A 10,058-nucleotide genomic window follows, 5' to 3' on the forward strand; every position below is an offset into this window, starting at 1 on the left:
TAAAATCGTAAGTCAATTTAAATTCTTAAGTAAATAAAAGTACAGGTGGTTTTTGGCTATGGTAGATCTTGTGAAGGACACCTGGGGAGGTCTGAATCAGGCCCATGCTGGCCTGGGGTGAGCTGCCTACAAGCCCTTCTCTCCATTTCTCTGACTCTATCACACACAAGTTGCCCCTGCCTCTGCTCCCAACTCCCAGCTCCTAAGAAATCCCAGGTCTCTAGCTGAAATCCCCCGTCTCTGCAGAGCTCTGGTGGGCCCAGGCGCCAGCCTCCCAGCTCCAGTCTTGGCAAGGGCTTCCTTCCTTCCAGAGTTGATCTGCCTCCTCTGGGAGCAATGTTGATCTCCCGAGGGCCATGAAGAGGGGTATCCTCTGTGTAAAGCACACCATATAACTCTTGGGGGCTCCAGGGATCAGAGGCCAAGCCGGGCTCCCTGGGCAACCTTGGAAACCTCAAAGGGTTTTCCAGAATTTCACTCTTCCCCTCCTTCCTCCTCCTCATCCTCCTCGGGGGATGTCGGACTGCCAGTTTCAGCCAGGTCCCTGCAGGCCAGGCCAAGGGATCATCCTTTGGTTCCATACACAATCTTTGGTTAATCTCTTCCTGCTCTCCTGCCTCCCCTCTTCCCTCTGAGATTCATCAGTCTGTTCCATGTTTCTATGCCTGTGGTTTGAGCGTCTGCCCCCTGGTGGTCAGTGCGCGTCATAGCTACCAGTCGAACAGTGGAACAGTTGCTTAGGCTTTTATATATATAGATTTATTCTTGTATTATATATTTTTCCATATAAACAACTGTAAACCTAGCTTTGCCCACCACTGTATATTGCATCATATTTTTGCTGTGTACACAGTTACTCTAACTTTCGTCATTTTTAATATACCAGGAACTTCAAAAAATGGAAGTGGCCCAGGCTCCTCGCTCCTACAAGAGGTCTGCTAGAGGAAGAAAGCAGCTGCCCTTCCCCTGCCCTGTGGCCTGGCCTGAAGGGGTGGGATGTGGGGAGGGGCACTGGCAGTTCCTGAACCCAGGGCTCACAGGCCATATCAGGGAGGGGGAGTGAAAACCCCTGTAGACAGAGGACTGGTGAGAGACAAAAGGACTCAGATTTGGAACTTGTCATGGTCTAGGGACCAGAATTCAATTCTCCTGAGGACCCTCAGCTATAGGAATAATGACACCCATTTTGCAGATGAGGGAACTGAAACTCAGTGAAGTGAGCTCTTTGCCCTGAACCTGTCCCAGCTGATGAGCAGTGAGTCATGGTGCTGGGTGGGAGCCCAGTCCAGCTGGCTCCTGGACCCTCACTCATTTCACTCCCACCAGTGGGCACCAGGCTGAGGATTTGGACCGCACCTGGATTTTTTTTCTTAGTACTAGGCACAGCCCAGGGAGCCAGAGGCTCTGTCCAGGAATTCAGGTGGGGTCTGGGGCTGATGCTGAGTGGACACAGGCTGCCGGGGTGGCTGCCTTTTAGCAGGATCGAAGGCATTGCTCAGTCCTTTGTCAAGAAATGTTTGGTCAGAGTGATGAATGGCTGAGCAGAAAAAATTGAGAGGAGACGCTGGCTGGGCTGAGCTGGCCTGGGCAGGCCAGCCCTCTTGTCTGACTGCTGGTCCTCAGGCTGACCTGGAGTGGTCCCTGGGGACCCCAAAGCCCCTCTGCCAGGGGCCTGTCTGCATCTGGAAGAGCCTTCTGTCCACAGGCAGGAAAGATATGTACAGAAAGAGACTCCTTTGGAAGGCTGCAAGTGAAGGCAAGACAGCCGACCTCGACTGAGCAAGGACAGCACCCACACAGCTCTAGGGACCTGGGCAGTAGAATTGGGGGGTGGCTTCATCAGGCTCTGCTGTTGGCCTAAGTCAGCATTGCATCTCTCTAGGCGGAAAGCATCTGACCTGTCTAGTTTGAGTCAGGTGCACATGCCTTGATCCTAGAAGCACAGGGCACCTTGACTGTTGGCCTGCCATAGAGCAACCATTGCAGAAGGAATAGCCCCCAAGAGTCGACAGCCCAGTGGGCACAGGAGACCAGGCAGCTGTGTCTGCTGCCTGATCCCATGTCCTGCCAGATGAATGCTATGGTTTCTTCCAGAAGTAGAGGTGGGGTTCCAAGCTGCTCTCTTCAGACATGCCATCGCGAGGGGACTATGCTGCTTCAATTCATTTGTGGTTGGCCAATAGACTGATGTTAGAAGCCCAACAGCTCCTCTGGCCAGCAGGGTGGGACTCAGGTGAAGCAAGGCAGTGCAAGCTGCCAGTTCAGAGCTGAGACCAGCCTTTGTGTGGCTTTCAGAACAACATTCAACACAGAAAAATAAAACAAAACTCTGTGCACAAGGATGTTTACTGCAGCATTAGCTACAATAAATAAACTCATTGAAAATAAACTCATTTACGTGTTAAGCAAATTTGAGGAGATTATGCAGGTAATGAGTGCTTGGGATGTACTGTTAAGTGCAGAAACAGAATACAAAATAAAACCCTGGTTGTCACTGTGTAGAATAAGTCCGCATGTGTTAACAAGGCCTGGAAGGGAATTAGCAAAACGAAAATAGTTTGGTTTATTGGGGGTATTATGGGTGATTCTTTTTACTTTCCTTTTTTTCCTATTTTCAAATGTTGTGTTCTTTTTTCCAATCAGAAAAAGGTGTCTTTAATGATATATTAAAAGACCACTGAGGCCCCTATTAGAAGTGTAGGATTCTGGCAGGTGGAGCCAAGGGTAAAATGATTGGGGTAATGTTGGGGACTGGGGGCGGAAGGGAGTCAGGCTGGTAGAGTTAGGGGTGTTCCAGGTCACCCTCAGCCAAATTCTTCTTTACAGGTAATTTATTTTCCACACATTTAATAATTCTATCATTATCCCTTTGGGGAAAAATAGACATAAATTTTGTCTGTCAACTGTGTGCACCTTTGCTAAAGGTAAGTCTCACATTATTATATTGCATAAGATATGAATGCTGGCAATCCTATATAATAAAAGGCTAATATGCAAATCGACTGAACTGCGGAACAACTGGTCGCTATGACATGCACTGACCACCAAGGGGCAGATGGTCAATGCAGGAGCTGCCCCTTGGTGGTCAGTTGGGGAGCACCGCTCAGTCAGAAGCCGGGCTCATGGCAGGTGAGCACTTCGGCGGTGGCAGCAGCCTTGCCTGCCTTTGCGGCAGTTGGACATCTCCAGAAGGCTCCCGGACTGCGAGAGGGCGCAGGCTGGCCTGAGGGAACCCCAAAGTGCACTAATTGTGTACACCAGGCCTCTTGTGTTCTTATAAGAAGTCTTTTGTTCAAAATTGCATGAGCTTGGGTTTTAATATTGTTACTGAAAGCAGAGGAAGTCAGCTCGTTGCCCTCACTGGAGTCACAATTGAATCTCATCCTGTCAATCATTTTTGCTCCAGGATAAGTTACAGAAAGGTGGAGAACATATTTCCCCAGTGAAGCATATGTCCTGTGCTGGGTCTGAATATCCTAAGAAAGTTTGAGATGGGATTATCCAGATCTGCTCAGATTTATAAAAGAAGAAATCTCCCATGAGATCCTACCTGTGGAGGATAAAGGCCCATGGGGATAAGATGCCAGGAGACTGTGTGCCCTCATGAGGAATGGGTGGCAGATGCTGCAAGGGATCTCAGTGGCCATTCTAGACTCTTCTCTCTTGCCTGACTCTACTATAGGGGCTTTAGAAGGTAAAAACTCAACTTCCCTATATGGGCATCCATCCACCCATCCATCTGCCCACCCCCTCCACACACAAATCCACTCACCCACATATCCATCCACCCACCCACACATCCATCCATCCATCTACCCATCCACACATCCATCCACCCACCCACATATCCAGCCATCCAACCACTCATTCATTTAGCACATGTTTACTGAGCAGCAGTTCTAGGTACTTGGAATACATAGGCAAATAATTAAAGATCCCTACCATCAGTGCATATTCCAACCAAGATGGGTTTTTGGCCGATGCACTGGAAAGGGAGGTCTGCTGTTGCCATATCTTCTTCTTCCTCCTACCCACATGGGATTATGACAGAAGCTACACACTAAGGGTGATGGAGGAGCAAGGGTGAAGGAGCCTGGGTTCATGCCCTGGGCATTCTCCTAAACTTCTTTATTTAAAAAACTATGTGAAAGATTTCCTGTTATTTGCATCTGAGCACAGCCCTATGCCTGGGCTCTAGGTGTCTTGGCTTTCTGAAATTTCCCCCATACTGCTTATTTTTTTTACTTTTATTTATATAAACTAGAGGCCCGTTGCACAAAGATTTGTGCACTAGGCCTTCCTTCCCCTGGCTGCCGGCACTGGTTTTCCTCTGGCACCCAGGACCCAAGCCTTCGCTCTGGCCACCGCCTTCCGTCTTCGCTCTGGCCAGAGCCTTCAGTCTTTGCTCCAGCCAGAGTGCCACTCCTGTAGCTCCCTTCGGCCCCCGCCCTCCCCCTCATACCAGGCATCCTGCCCCGCCCAGCCGCTCTGCGCCTGCATGCGTGCTACCCAGAGGCCCAGAGCAGTTGGGGGGCGGGGCCGCCACCATCTTTGTTGGGGTAATTTGCATACTCACTCCTGATTGGCTGGTGAGCGTCTCTAAGTGACAGTCAATTTGCATATTTATCTTTTCTTAGTGTAGATATGCACTGAGTGGCCAGATTATTATGATCTCTGAACGCATAATAATCTGGCCACTCAGTGTATATATGTATACACACACACACACACACACGCACACGCGCGCACACACACACACACACACATATATACTATTGATTTCAGAGAGGGAGAGAGAGATAGAAACATCAGTGATTAGAGAGAATCATTGGTCAGCTGCCTCCTGCACACGCCCTACTGGGGATCGAGCCCGCAACCTGGGCATGTGCCCTTGACTGGGACCCTTCAGACTGCAGGCCGACACTATATCCACTGAGCCAAACCAGCTAGGGCCATACTGCTTATTTTAAAAGACTCCCAAATTAGGCCTACCCTGAAAAGGGAACTCCTCCTGACTGAGGGGACCCAACTCTAAGAATAAAGAAAGAGTTGTGATTTGGGGGTATGAGTGAAGAGGGCTGTTGAGCAGGGCCCTGCAGCAGGCTGGTGGCCATGTAGGCACAGGATGGTATGTACTAACTGGAACCAGTTTAGTTGCAAGTATCAGAAATCAAACTCAATGTGGAGGAGAATTTACTCGGTCACTTATGAAAAGTCTGGGGTTGGTCTAACCATAAGCACAAGTGAATCTAGGAGGCCAAATGAGATCATTAGAGCTGGGCTTCCTCTGGTCCCCTCTCAACATTGCTGTCTTCTCAGTCGCCTTCACTCATTCTCAGGGAGTCTCTCCTCGTATGTGCAAGGTGACCCCCTGCAGACCCAGGGAGCACATTCTGTTCTCTCAGAATCCCAGAAGGGTTCAGCAGGAGAGAAGGACTTTCCACTTCATATTCTGAGTCTCATTGGTTTGTGTCATGTCATGAGTTCACCACTGAGCCAACTGCTGTGGTCAAGTGAATAAGGTGCTCTGACTGGCCAGACCTTACCTCATGTTCACCCTTGGAGGCAGACACGAGTCCCCTTGATTCAACCCCATGGATTGAGAATGCAGGGTGTATATAATAAAAAATAAATATTTATTCTTTGCCCCTGGTTCCTGGAACACAGCTCCTAAAACCTTGGCATCTGTGGAGTGATAGAGTGTCTTTTGTATGCTAAGGGGATGAGGTGCTGGGGGCCCCTCAATAGCTTAGGATGGGGGCTGACTGCCAGAAAGAACAAAGCTTGATTAGAGGATTGAAACTTTCAGCCTCTCCAACCCCCAGCATTCAGGGAGGAGATTAATGTAATGGCCAATGATGTCCTCAATCACGTCTCTGTATTGGAACCTCCATAAGCAACAGGGTTTAGAGAGCTCCCGGGCTGATAAACACATTGAGATGCTGGGGAGGAGGTGCGCCTGGAGAGAGCATGGACACTCATCTCCCCTCTGCCTTATCATATGCATCTCTTCCACTTGGCCATTCCCAAGTTATCTATAATAATAAAAGGGTAATATGCTAATTAGACCGGGAGACCTTCCAGACATCCTTTTGGACAAAGCCATTGTGGCGGGGCCGAGGCAGAGGCAGTTAGGGGCAAGCAGGCCAGCATGGGAGGCAGTTAGGGACGATCAGGCCAGCAGGGGGTGGCCATTGGGGGAGATCAGGCCAGCAGGGAGGGGCAGTTGGGGCGATCAGGATGGCAGGCAGAGTAGTTAGGGATGATCAAGCAGGCAGGCAGGTGAGTGGTTAGGAGTCAGCGGTCCCGGATTGCAAGAGGGATGTCCGACTGCTGGTTTAGGCCTGATCCATCCCCTGAGGGGTCCCAGATTGGAGAGGGTGCAGGCCGGGCTGAGGGACACCCCCCTCCCCCGTGCACGAATTTCATGCACTGGGCCACTAGTATTCTTTATAACAGTAAGTAAAGTATTTTCCCGAGTCCTATGAATCATTATAGCAAAATATTGAACCTGAAGAGAGGGGCTGTGGGACAGAAGTACAAGTAACCTGGGAATCTGCTACTTGTGACTGGCATTTGAAGTGGAGCACACATGTGGGACTGAGCCCTTAACCTGTGGTGTCCATGCTATTGCCAGGTCATTAGTGTCAGAATTAAATTGGATTTTAAAAAATATTTTTATTGATTTCAGAGAGGAAGAAAGAGGGAGAGAGAGATAGAAACATCAATGATGAGAGAGAATCATTGATTAGCTGACTCCTGCATGCCCCCCACTGGGGATTGAGCCTGCAACCTGGGCATGTGCCCTTGACTGGAATCGAGGATGTAGATCTGGATAGGGGCAATAGCAGATGCACTTGGAGCCATTTTTCCAGCACCATCCTGGGGGCAGGGGGCTCCAGGAACACATCCAAGGGAAGCTCAGGATGAGAGTCAATGAGGGTGCTTTGGGCTGCAAGTAACAGGAGCCCTGACTTACACTGGCTCACCTGAGGAGGAAACCAGAGGAAAAGGAGGTGCCAGGCAGGCTCTCCTGCATGGGTTTTGTTTCCAGGATTTCTTTGTTCAGTGACACATAGATTCCAGCAGTAGCTGGAACAACATGTGTTCCTGCTCCTAATGGGTGGGGAGACAGCATTTTCTCAACTGTAGAATAAAAATCCTCACCTTCAGCCCACTGTGGTGACGTGCCCAGATGCCCCTGAACAAGTTGGGTCAACAAGGAAATGCCAAGGCTGATTGGGGTAAGCCAGGACCCTGATGGAAAAGGGGATAGGGTTACTTTATTGCTCACACTAACTTCAGGGAGGAAGGGGTGCATGTAAAGGGGGAGGACTGTAAAGGGGGGTGAGTTCTGGGTAGGCATGCTCAATGCAGAGCTGCCATCTCCTGATACTGCCCTGACCTCCTCACCTTCCCTACTCTCTTCTCCTTCCCTGCCTCTTCTTCTGTTTCTCTCCATTTTACACTCTCTCCCCACCACCGGGCTTTCCACTTCCTGTTTCCTCTTTGCCCTTTCCTGCTTTCAGACGCCACTCCACACACCTGCTCCATGAGCTAATTTTAATCATATCTATTTTCAACCTAGCATTGGCTATATGGGTTTAGGCAGGTGACCATGCCTCTTTAAGCCTCAAGTTTTTTATCTTTAAAGCGGGGGAATTAATATTGATCTCACACAGTAATTGGGAACATTTAAAGTTATCCTTATGGGTTCTGATGCTGGCCAAGATGATGTAAGACCATTACAATATATCTGTCCTACGGACTACAATAAGAACTCCGGATAAGGTAAAGTAGGTAGCTGAGGACTCTGACACGCTTACAGTGGCAGGCAGATGGAAGAGAAGGGCCAAAGCTTGAAGAATGACCCAGAATGGAGGCGACATTCCTAGTTTCCCTTTTCTTCTCTAAAGTTAGGCTGCTACTTCAGAAACCTGTGCCACTCAGCATCGCCCCAGGCCCCACCTCAATTCCTGGGCAGAGCCTCTGGCTTCCTGGGCAGCTCCGTGTACCAGGAAATCCAGGCGTGGTCTGAAGTGGGAGGTGGGTGTGTCGTCTTGTGGGACTGAGCCCTTAACCTGTGGGATGTGACACTATCTCCAGGAAGGTAGTGTCAGAATTGAGTTAAATTGTAGGACACCCAGCTGGTGCCACAGAAAATTGCTTGTTGTGGGGGAAAACCTCCACATAACTGGCGACCAGAAGTATCAGAAGTAAAGTGCTCCGTGTGAATTATAAAGGAGACTCCCAGGAAGACACTCATAGTGGGAAAGAACCGAGTTTTCCCTCGTAGGAAGGGAGCATCCGGGAGCTCCTTTCACAGTGAGGTTCTCTAAGACCAGCCCACCTGTCAGCTGGCTGCAACCAGATGACCTCAGTGGGTGTGGCAGAAGAGCCTGCAACTGAGCCCTCCTTGAATTTATGATCAACAAAATTGTGAGAGAAATGAAAATGACTGTTTTTGGGAGGCCACTTAGTTTGGGGTAATTTCTTATGCAGCAATAGCTAACTGGAACAAATGATCTTAATGGAAACCTGAAACCTGTGGCATTGACTTTAGGATGGGGCCATGGGTGGGAGTTTGAGGGGCCTTTAGGAGGCTGTTGATAAGCACCTGAGGAGCCATTGGCGGATGCTCTTGGAGGCTGGAGAGAAACGGGCCCTGCTGTGCCGTGGTAGGAGTTTGTCAGGGCGTCGCCTGTGGAAGGTAGAAATTGTGCTCAATGAACCTGTGAGCCTGGTGGGAGAATCCTGGCAAGAATTTAGGAAGTGCCAATTGACCTTTTTCTACCTGCATGTAATAAAACAAGAGATTGAGTAAAAACTTACAGTATAGCTCTCGCCAGGTGTCCTCGTGGGAGAGACATCGTCTTTAAACCCTGCGTGGCAATCCCTGACACACGGCCGTGATACCCAGGGAAGACAGGGCGACATGGAAGTCCAGCTACTTCCTTAAGATCATCCAACTCCTGGATAATTACCCAAAATGCTTCATCGTGGGAGCAGACAATGCGGGCTCCAAGCAGATGCAGCAGATCCGCATGTCCCTCCGCGGGAAGGCTGTGGTGCTGATGGGCAAGAACACCATGATGCGCAAGGCCATCCGAGGACATCTGGAAAAAAACCCAGCTCTGGAGAAACTGCTGCCTCACATCCGGGGGAATGTGGGCTTTGTGTTCCCCAAGGAGGACCTCACTGAGGTCAGGGACATGCTGTTGGCCAATAAGGTGCCAGCTGCTGTCCGTGCTGGTGCCATTGCCCCTTGTGAAGTCACTGTGCCAGCCCAGAACACTGGTCTGGGGCCAGAAAAGACCTCTTTCTTCCAGGCTTTAGGCATCACCACTAACATCTCCAGGGGCACCACTGAAATCCTGAGTGATGTACAGCTGATTAAGACCGGAGACAAGGTGGGAGCCAGCGCAGCCACACTGCCGAACATGCTGAGCATCTCCCCTTCTCCTTTGAGCTGATCATCCAGCAGGTGTTGGACAATGGCAGCATCTACAACATGGAAGTGCTTGACATCACAGAGGAAGCTCTGCATTTTCGCTTTCTGGAGAGTGTCCACAATGTTGCCAGGATATGCCTGCAGATTGGGTACCCAGCTGTTGCGTCAGTACCCCATTCTGTCATCAATGGGTACAAGCGAGTTCTAGCTTTGTCTGTGGAGACTGATTACACCTTCCCACTTGCTGAAAAGGTCAAGGCCTTCTTGGCTGGTGCATCTGCTTTTGTGGCCGCCGCCACCACTGCTGCTCCTGCTGCTGCTGCAGCCCCAGCCATGGTTGAAGCAAAGGAAGAGTCGGACGAGGATGTGGGATTTAGTCTCTTTGATTAATTACCAAAAAGCAACCAACTCATCCAGCTCTATTCGAGAAACAAGGAAATAAAGGCTTACTTCTCTTAAAAACAAACAAACTTACAGTATAGTTTTGAAGCAGAGTTTTGATAAGAATTTTAAAAGCTAGGACTACGTAGGGCTTGAAAAATAAAAATTTCATCCCTAATCTTTGCCAGCAGAACACTCTCTAAGTAAGGGCACATATTTGAACTAC

At 49.6% G+C, this 10,058-nt stretch overlaps 1 pseudogene across 1 annotated transcript; it reads left to right on the forward strand.

Moving 5' to 3' along the window:
- The first annotated feature begins 8,872 nt into the window (after positions 1-8,872).
- LOC308251071 (large ribosomal subunit protein uL10-like) lies at positions 8,873-9,841 on the forward strand (annotated as a pseudogene). Its single transcript has one exon. The product of its transcript is annotated as a large ribosomal subunit protein uL10-like (transcript).
- The last annotated feature ends 217 nt before the right edge of the window (positions 9,842-10,058 follow it).

This window comes from Plecotus auritus (assembly GCF_963455305.1).
Source record: "Plecotus auritus genome assembly, chromosome: 6".
Taxonomy (NCBI): Eukaryota; Metazoa; Chordata; class Mammalia; order Chiroptera; family Vespertilionidae; genus Plecotus; species Plecotus auritus.